The sequence below is a fragment of the Elgaria multicarinata genome, chromosome 3 (genome assembly GCF_023053635.1).
Source record: "Elgaria multicarinata webbii isolate HBS135686 ecotype San Diego chromosome 3, rElgMul1.1.pri, whole genome shotgun sequence".
NCBI classification, from domain to species: domain Eukaryota; kingdom Metazoa; phylum Chordata; class Lepidosauria; order Squamata; family Anguidae; genus Elgaria; species Elgaria multicarinata.
In genome coordinates this window covers 56291655-56301062 of record NC_086173.1, presented here as the reverse complement: position 1 = coordinate 56301062, position 9408 = coordinate 56291655, and the positions used below count along the sequence as shown (strand labels likewise).

Below are 9408 nucleotides of genomic sequence, written 5' to 3'. Positions count from 1 at the left end.
TTCAGTGGACGGGCCTTTTTTTGAGGGGTCATAGTGTTGGGAGAGTGGGGTTAGCCCTCCCCTCCCCAACAGCCACTACCTCTGTTTCAAATTACTTTCTGTGCATTCAAATACCAAGCATCTTGTCTTGGAGTAAGCAGAGCATAGGAAACTACCCGTTCGAAATAGAAGTGATATCTTGTGATTATCGACTGTGTATGTTTACTTTCATATATGTGGTAAGGTGGAAATAGTTTCTATGTTTTGAGCTTCTTATTACTATTTTTTTATATGCTGTTCACTTGTAACCATTTATAATTTTAACATGTTTATGTGCACTGGCAAAACTATTGTGACCCTTAGGGACTGAAATGCATCACATTTTGGTTTTTAAACAAACTACATCCTTTGTTCCACCCTTTTGCCTTTGGCATTTTTGGCATCCCTATTGGGGTTTTCCTGCTTTTTTGGCTTTGGCATTATTAAAGGGGAGCAAACCAGGGCATGTGCCCCAAATCTTCTGAGACATACCCTGAATCTTTTGAACTGCCCCAATAACACCATCTGCCTTAATACAAGAGCATTTTCAGATGGAGGAGGGGAAATCATGTTTCCCAACCATTGCTTTGCATCCTGCTTCTCTCCCACAATAGGGATGAGCAGCATTCTCTTTCCTTCCTTCCTCATTCCGTTCATTTTCTCTTTTTCAAAGGGAGAGACATCAACACACACTTCGACTGTGTAACTTGGCTGTAATCCAGAATCAACCCGGGGGTGGAGCCTGGTGAAAGGCAACCATTGATTGGTTACCTTCCACTAGGAAGAGGGCAGGGGCAGCTCCAGGACCCTGACGGCCGCCCAGAAACCCCACACTCCCTCCTTGGTGTCAGAATTACCTGCCACCATCCTGGGAGAGGGAAAGCATGGGGTTGAAGAGAGAGACGTTGCCAACCCACGTGGTGAAGACATCCCCCAAATTACTTTTGCACGGAGGTTTGCAGCCTGGTACCTTTACCCAGAAATATGTCCTGAGTTGTGAGCATAGTACAGCAGACTTAATTGTTCACTCCAGTCCATTCTGCTTCACTGATTTGGCTGTACTTTTGCTTATATTTGCTGGTGACATGTAAATAAAGTCTATTAATTTTAAGAGTGTGTGTGTGAGTGTGTGAGAGATACAAATTATATAAATTTGTGTCATGTGCCCCTGCCCCACCTCTATAAGAGCCCAGCTGATGTATTGGGTGAAGCCAATAAAATACGCCAGGTGAAGTTCATGACACTCTTATCTACCAGCTGGGACTCCAGGAAAAAGGTAAGTTCAAAGATCACTCCGTGATTGCTTAGGGTAGAACCGGTATTTTATTTGCTGAGCCATGACTTATACCTGGTAGATTGTGATGTAAACATTAATAAGAGGCAGAACAGGGGAGGGGCAGAGCAACAGACCCACTACTACATGCCAAACACTGCTGGCTCATGCCAGCCAGGGCAGAAGGGGAAGCAGGGGTTGGGTGTGTGTGTGAAGATGCAAAGCAAGCTTTCCACCCATGGAACACCCCTTTGGGAGGCTTTCTACCAGCTACTCCTTCAGGAAAACCACCAGCAGTAGCTTACCACCCACTTGGGCACTCTGAAGCCACAGATGGCCCTGCGAAATGGAGGGTGGGACAATGACACCTCGCTGTTCTCCCACTTCTTCCCCACATTTCCCAGATCAATTATTTTATTATTGGTTTATTATTCACATTTATATACTGGCCCCACCCCTCCCCTGTTTGCATCTGAATAGGCCCTCAGTCTCTCTCTTTCTGTCTCCTTCCCAGCCATTTGGTGCCAAGCCCCAATTAAAATGGGATTTCCATCCATGTATAGAATTCATCCCTCTGCCTTGGGCATTGTCCTCCCAGGGGGGTTTCTGCAGCTTGGCTGCATTGTGAAGTCCTTTGCGACACATGATGTCATGGTCAGCATGTCCCAACCAGCTGCATGTGCCTGGAAAAGCTGTAGTACTGGTGAGTCCTTTTTCTCCATTCTTTTTAGTTAAAGTTAATCTGCAATGTGCCCCCATGCCTCCCCATTAAATCTTGAGTGTGCCTGTAACCTGGCTGTGATGTGGGCTGGCCCTGCCCTCATTCAATCTTTTTTTTTGGTATTCCCACTGACAGCCTTATATGTGCTAAGTGCTTCCTGTGTTAATTAACTCCAGAACTTTGTTAATTCCCTTTCCTGATGTAATTTTCAGTCTGGAGTTAGGCAGCTCAGAAGTTGCACACAGGGAACTCTGTTAATTCGCTTGTGCTGTTAGCCCCAGAGCTGCATTAATTAGGTACTCAGTCTCAGGTGCAGGGTTAGGGCTGGAACAATACTTTTTGGAGTGGGCATATGTATGCCAATGGGGTGCTCTCAAGAGGAGCCAGTATCATGTGTCAATTACTTCTGATTCCCATTCATAAACCTGTAATGGCCTGGAGAGGGGTCTACTAACATTCCAGAAAGCAATAAAGACTGATCTCTTCCGGCAGGCCTATCCAGTGGAAGTTGAAGATTTTTAAAAAATGTTTTTAGGATTTTTTAAGGATGTTTTTAACAATGTATATTATGTTTTAATTGAGCATTATGTATTTTATCGTTTATTGTTGTTCCCCGCCTTGATCAAAATGGAGAGGCAGGCAAGAAATAAATTTATTATTATTATTGATGACATAGGTTCTATTTCATCTCTTCCTCACCCAGAAGTATGTCTTTTCCAGCACTGAAAAGCCAGGTTTTAGGGATGGCTGGCTCTGTGGTGTAACAACAATGGAATGGGGCCAATTTCAGCACACTCTAAAGAGTAACAACAGTGCGCTCCCAGGAAAGAACACATACAATTGCAATCTATATGTGGGGGAAGCCCTGCAGTGGCTGTGGATTTGCCTGCTGTAGGTTAGATGACACAGGCGCAGGTTCGCAGCCACCGTGGGGCTTCCCAAGCAGGCAGAATTGTGGGATCTTTCCCAAGTGGGCATCCATGCAACACTTCTTGTGGCTATCTCAAAAGTGCTAGTTTGAAATTGCTCCAGGGAGGGAGGGAGGGAATGAGGTGTTTGTGTATTTAGTAGGGGTGTGCACTCCGTCCTAGAACTACTTAAGCCATATTAAGTAGTGATGTCCTGGACAGGGTTGCACTCCCCCTGAAGGATCAGGTCCGTAGTTTGGGGGTGCTCTTGGATCCAGAACTGTCACTTGAGGCACAGGTGAACTCAGTGGCAAAGAGCACCTTTTATCAGCTTAGGCTGATATACCAGCTGCGCCCTTATCTGGACAGAGATAGCCTAGCTACAGTTATCCATGCTCTGATAACCTCTCGTTTGGATTACTGCAATGCGTTATACGTGGGGCTGCCTTTGAAAACGGTCCAGAAACTTCAGCTGGTACAAAACAGGGCAGCACGCTTACTAACAGGGACTGGCCGACGAGACCACATTACGCCAGTCCTTTTCCAGCTTCATTGGCTGCCAGTCCAGGTCCGGGCCCGATTCAAAGTGCTGGTATTAACATTTAAAGCCCTAAATGGCTTGGGGCCAGGTTATCTGAAGAAACGCCGCCTCCCATATGTACCATAAGGTCATCCTCAGGGGTCCTTCTCCGTGAGCCCCTGCCAAAGGAAGTGAGGCAGGTGGCTAGCAGGAGGAGGGCCTTCTCTGCTGTGGCACCCCGGCTGTGGAATGAGCTCCCTAAGGAGGTTCGCTTGGCACCTACATTATATGCTTTTAGACGCCAGGTGAAGACCTTTTTATTCTCCCAGTATTTTAACTGTCTATAAATACATTTTAACTTGGTGTTTTAAATTTGTAATTTTGCATTTCTGCTGTTTTTATTTGGTTGAGCTTTTCTGTTGTATTTTCTATTATGGTTTTATACTGTTGTTTTATAATTTGAATGTTTTTAATTTTTGTGAACCGCCCAGAGAGCTCCGGCTATTGGGCGGTATAGAAATGTAATAAATAAATAAATAAATATTTGTCTCCAAATCAGGTGTGCCCATGTCAGCTTCTCCTTTCTCTGTAATGTGTTTTTTTTAAGGCTCACTATAGGTGTTGCGATATTGTTAGGTTATGCATTTCCTATCTCTGCTCAAAATGATTGGCTGTTGCAGTTAGAGATGAGGAATGAGCCTGTTTACTAGTTGATTACTTAGAATAGCTGCATGCCAAAAAGGTGCCATCATTAGCTGGGAGATCTGCTTCCCTGGGAAGCAGGTCTCCCCGCTAATGATGGCACCAAGTTCCAGTACGCAGGGAAGGAAAGTTGGCAGCAGAGTTGTGCAGCACTGTAATGGGAGAAGCCGCACTCCTTAGATTTCTCCTCACAATGACCCTGTTCAGATAACACTCTAAGCCATGGTGGTTAAGCATTTTGAGCTAAACATTATGGCTTAGGATGTCATGGGAACCATTCCTAACCCTGGTGGCTACCTAACCACAGTTTAAACACGCTCACTAACCATTTGCTGCAAAAGGTTTAGTAGCCTAACCTTCATGAGTCGTCTGTACCGGTCTAGTGAAAGTACGGAATCCCTATGAGTTACTGCATCAAATTTGGTGGGGGCACAAAATCAGCTGTGGGGTGGAATTGGAGGGTGAAAGGGACCACTGATGGGACTACAAAATTGGAGGGGTGCATTTTAAGTCAGCAGCCCTAATTTCCCACCATATTTTCCCAGACGTAACTTGACTTTCCATTTCCCGGAACCAACATGCTGTTACTGGCATTAAAGAATGCTGTGGTTTGGTAGCTGAAGTTCCTCATTTGTACAGACCGTTAAAGGGGCTCTTTACAATTTGCAAACCGGGTCGCGATCTTTCTCCATCTTGGCCAGCCCTTTCCCAAGCCGCTGCCCTGTCCGGCTACAACAACCCCAACCTGGCCACCATGGCTGAGCTAGGTTCGCTTGTCCTCTGGCATCTTTGTCCGTGGGTCCCACAAACGTGCTCTCCAACACTTCGAGGCACTTTGCTCTTCCACCCTCTCGCGTGCCAAAAGGATGATCTCAGAACAAAAATGAAAGCAACTCAATTGTGTAAATAAAGCCCTTTTGCTTTCGCCCGAACTCAGAGCCATGCCAGAGGGAAGAAGCTGCCAGTCCTCCTCCGTAACAGCAAAGATGGGCATCGCTTCTCTCCCTTGGAGTCCAGAAACTGGCGCCTGACTCGGCGCGCAGGTAGGAGCGAGCGTTGTTGAGGCTGCAGGGGAAGGGCGGCTGCGTCTGGTGGCTGGCCGGCCGGCCTTTGCGGATCGCTGGAAGTGTGTGGATTTGCAACGCGCCTCAGGGCACGCGGCGAGATGAGGGGGAAATAGGAGCCCGTTCTAGCTCAAGGGTCGCGCGTTTCAGGTGAATGATGGGAGGAACTAGGTGCAACCGCCTGTGGTGCGATGCCAGCTCCGGCTGCTTTGAATAGAAAACAGTTTCCAGATTGTGAACGGCGGGGTGGGGAGCTGTTTGCCCCCCTCCCCTCCCCCTGTGTTTCCATGTAGATCACCCCCCTGAGCTGATTCGGGTGGGGGGCATCAGGGGTCCGGGGTCCTGATTAAAGGGGTACACCTGCACCTGGCGAAAGGTAGCTGAGGCGCAGAGTAGAGGCAGTGATTTGGGACCATACCACTCAGGGATCCGCCTCGTTCCCAGCTGCCAGCTCCTTCAGAACTGGGCACGTTTAGCCTGGAGAAGAGAAGATTGAGGGGGAGACATGACAGCACGCTTCAAATACTTAAAAGGTTGTGTGGCGTTACACCGCACAAGTCAATTCCCAAAGGTATGCCTGTAGTTTGTAAGTCTGTGGTTTGTAGAATGTTGGCCTGAGTGGGTGGAGTTAGAATGTCTTGGGAGGGGGAGGAGTGATATACAAAGGAAGGACGGAGGGGGTTGAGAGTTCTTGTTCTGTTCTTGTTGTTTTCAGGAAAGCTTTTCAGGGAGACTTGTTAGGGGCTCTTAGAGTCTGTAGTGCTCTCTGTATTTATGGTAATTAAGTTTTGGGAAATTTGAGAGTCAGTGTAGTGAGTGGTGGCTTTAGAGTATATTAATCAATACTGAGAATAAAGAAAGTTCAAGAGTGTTTATGTGAGAGAAAGGAAAGCGCGAACGTGAGGGTGACCGGATTGTATGAAAGGTTTCAAAAAGGTTTTTAAATGTATTTGAAACAAAGCTTATGAACTTTTAAAAATAAATTTTGATTGTTTGTTTTAAAACTACCACAAAAATCCCACGTGTCTGTTTGGCATTTATCATCTTAAGTTTACACATTCAGCACCCACTCTGACAATCATTCACCTCAGCAGATATAACTCACAGCGCATTATTATATATATTAAAATCCATTCTCCATTTTAAACCCCTTTCTCCACATAGTTTGGAGGAAGGTGGGCTTTATCCCTTGCCTCAAGCGTATCAAGTGTTGGTGCTTGGCTTGAGCTGGGAGTAGCCTCGGCCAGGTCTGTTGTTCAGAGCCTGTGTTACCCCATAATAAGTGGTGGCAGACGTGAGGTCTGGTGTTCAGGGCCTGTGTCGTGGCAGGTTGTCACACAGAAGAGGGCCAGGATCTCTTCTCGATCCTCCCAGAGTGCAGGACACGGAATAACGGGCTCAAGTTAAAGGAAGCCAGATTCCAGCTGGACATCAGGCAAAACTTCCTGACTGTTAGAGCAGTATGACAATGGAATCAGTTACCTAGGGAGGTTGTGGGCTCTCCCACACTAGAGGCCTTCAAGAGGCAGCTGGACAACCATCTGTCAGGGATGCTTTAGGATGGATTCCTGCATTGAGCAGGGGGTTGGACTCGATGGCCTTGTAGGCCCCTTCCAACTCTGCTATTCTATCATTCTATGATTCTTTGGGTGAAAAGTTGAATCAGAGCTCAGTCAGTAATGCGAGTTATTATAAGGCATGGAAGCCTTAGAATAATGTAAGGCTTGCGTGCCCTCGTAGCCTTGGACTACCTCATGTCACATCACTCCATGACAGGAGACAGTCCTCTGCAAAGTAAGCAAAAATGCTCATCAACCAAAGCGGCCATTTTTGCACAATAAACATTCGCCTGCTCTTTCCCCTGCTGGGCAAGATTCTCCCCCACTCCGCCCCGCATTTTAGTCTTTTAGTTCCGCTGTTTTTAAATCTGCTATCTCCATTTCTGCTAGGTTTTATTCTGGCTTTATTTTTATACGATAGTTTTAAACATTTATATTGTGTTTTATGTTGTATTTTGTGGTTTCAATTGTTGCGAACTGCTCAAAGAGCTTTGGCTATTGGTCAGTATAGAAATGTAAATAAATTTCTATTATTATTATTTATTTATATAGCACCATCAATGTACATGGTGCTGTACAGATTACACAGTAAATAGCAAGACCCTGCCACATAGGCTTACAATCTAGGATCAATGCAGCCACATGTACAGGAGAGGGCTATTGTTGTTGTGATCCAGTGCTTTCTTTGGGTGCAAGGTCCATGCCAGTCAAATTCTTTCCTCCAAACACAGAGAAAAGAATAAAGAAGTGGTGCCAAGGCGATGACACGGCAAAACACCCAGTTACCATTTCAGCTGCATAAGGACGTTGTTGCGTAGCATATCAGTCTCATAAAGAAGCTGTGCAACTTTCTTCTCGCACTGAATCTCCTTTTCTGCTTCTGTACATCTCGGGGCCAAATTAGATGCAAGATGAAACATGCCTTCGCATTTAATGTGTACATTAAAATAATAATACAAATAGCAGCTTTGTGGGGGGGGGGAAGTTGAAGAAGAGGAATGCAGGGTGGGGGGTTGACTATTTCCTCCGCTGCTGTGGTTCTGACAAACCCCTCCAATTTTAATAGGGAGGAAAGCTCCCCTCAGTGCCAGATTTGGACTGCAGCATAGAAAGAATGGGGTGCAAGCCTCCACACACACACACCCCTTGCTGTGTTTCCCATTGAAAATCTTGCCCTGGTCATGGTAGTATAAACATACAGGCACAGAGATGCTGGGTGGGGTGGGGATCTACACGACTGCTTTAAAGCGCTTTATAACAGTTTTGACAACTGTTGGGGCCCAGGACACACTGCATATAAAGGTTTCAAAACGTTTTCAAAGCGCTTTAAAAGCAGTAGTGTAGATCCCCCCCGCCCCCGGTCAGAGGCGAACTCTCCACCTCCTGAAGGAGGAGGAGAACACATGCTGCCACCACTGTCTCAAGCCCCTTCCCTCCCTCCCTCCCCAACACTGCTGATCAGGATTGATAAAAACCAATGTGGTTTTTTTAAAAAAATAAATTGGATTTTTCTTTTAAAATTTAAATCACATTTCACAATTTTCTTAAAACGTTTCATTAAAAAAAGCCTAGGTCAAAGATATCGTCATGAATACTAATTATACATCTTCTAATTATATTCTAGGAATATGTTAATGGTGGTTTATGGAGACGGGAGATAACCTGAGCAGTCCTATTCTGCACTGCAGGTGGTGTATAGAAGTGCATGCTCTCTTGCGCTCGCTCTTGAAAGAAATGTGGAAAATGCACTGGGACATGGGTGGGGGTGGGGGTTCACCCCCCTGCCCCGCACCTCCCTAGAACTGTGAAGCTTTGCAGTTAAAGACTTGCAGGGTTTTTTTGGAAATGGAGCAAGGCACCAGTGCTCCCAGTACCGAGCTGCAGTGCACGTTCACTCCTCCTCCCCTTTAAACCTTTCCCAAGCCAAGTGGCAGCAACAGTCTCAGCCCATGCACTCCCTTTTTCTTTCAACAAATGGCCTCCCTTCCTTCTCTCCCTGGAGTTTCATAGAATCATAGAATAGAAGAATTAGAAGGGCCCTATAAGGCCATTGAGTCCAACCCCCCACTCAGTGAAGGAATCCACCCTAAAGCATACCCCACAGATGGCTGTCCAGCTGCCTCTTGAATGCCTCTAGTGTGGGAGAGCCCACAACCTCCTTAGGTAACTGGTTCCATTGTTTAATATGATCTTAGGAGAAAGTATAGTGGTTTTGTTTTGTTTTAACATAATTGCACAGCTTCGGGCTGCTGCACAATTGTATTTGTGCAGAAATTAAAAAATATTTTTTTAAAAATTAAAAAAAATAATTGCAAGGGAGAACATAGGGCGCGGGCGGGTGATTTCGATGGCATAGTAGCATCCCAAGTGAAAAGATACATGAGCTGAAAGAGCACAACAATACACACACACACACACACACACACACACACACACACGTACGTTAAAGTGCCCAGCACTCGACTCACTAAAGAAATGGAGGGGGAATAGGTGCGATGGAACTCTGAATCTGAAACTTCCACAGAGCCCTGACGACTACCCAGTGATAGACATATTCACAGAGGATAAGGCTATTTCCCCCTTTAAGCTAGTGGCTGACATCACATCCACTGGCAGCAATGTCTATGAATTAATTATGCATTG

General features: G+C 45.9%; 1 protein-coding gene across 2 annotated transcripts in view; it reads left to right on the top strand.

Annotated features, from left to right (window-relative positions):
- Positions 1 to 5001: 5001 nt before the first annotated feature.
- Positions 5002 to 9408, top strand: part of LOC134396688 (uncharacterized) — a 29371-nt gene continuing 24964 nt past the window's right edge. For both annotated transcript variants that reach the window (XM_063123239.1, XM_063123238.1), the window contains exon 1: positions 5002 to 5185. The gene's annotated coding sequence lies outside the window, so the exon portion shown is untranslated. The remainder of the gene's footprint in view (positions 5186 to 9408) is intronic.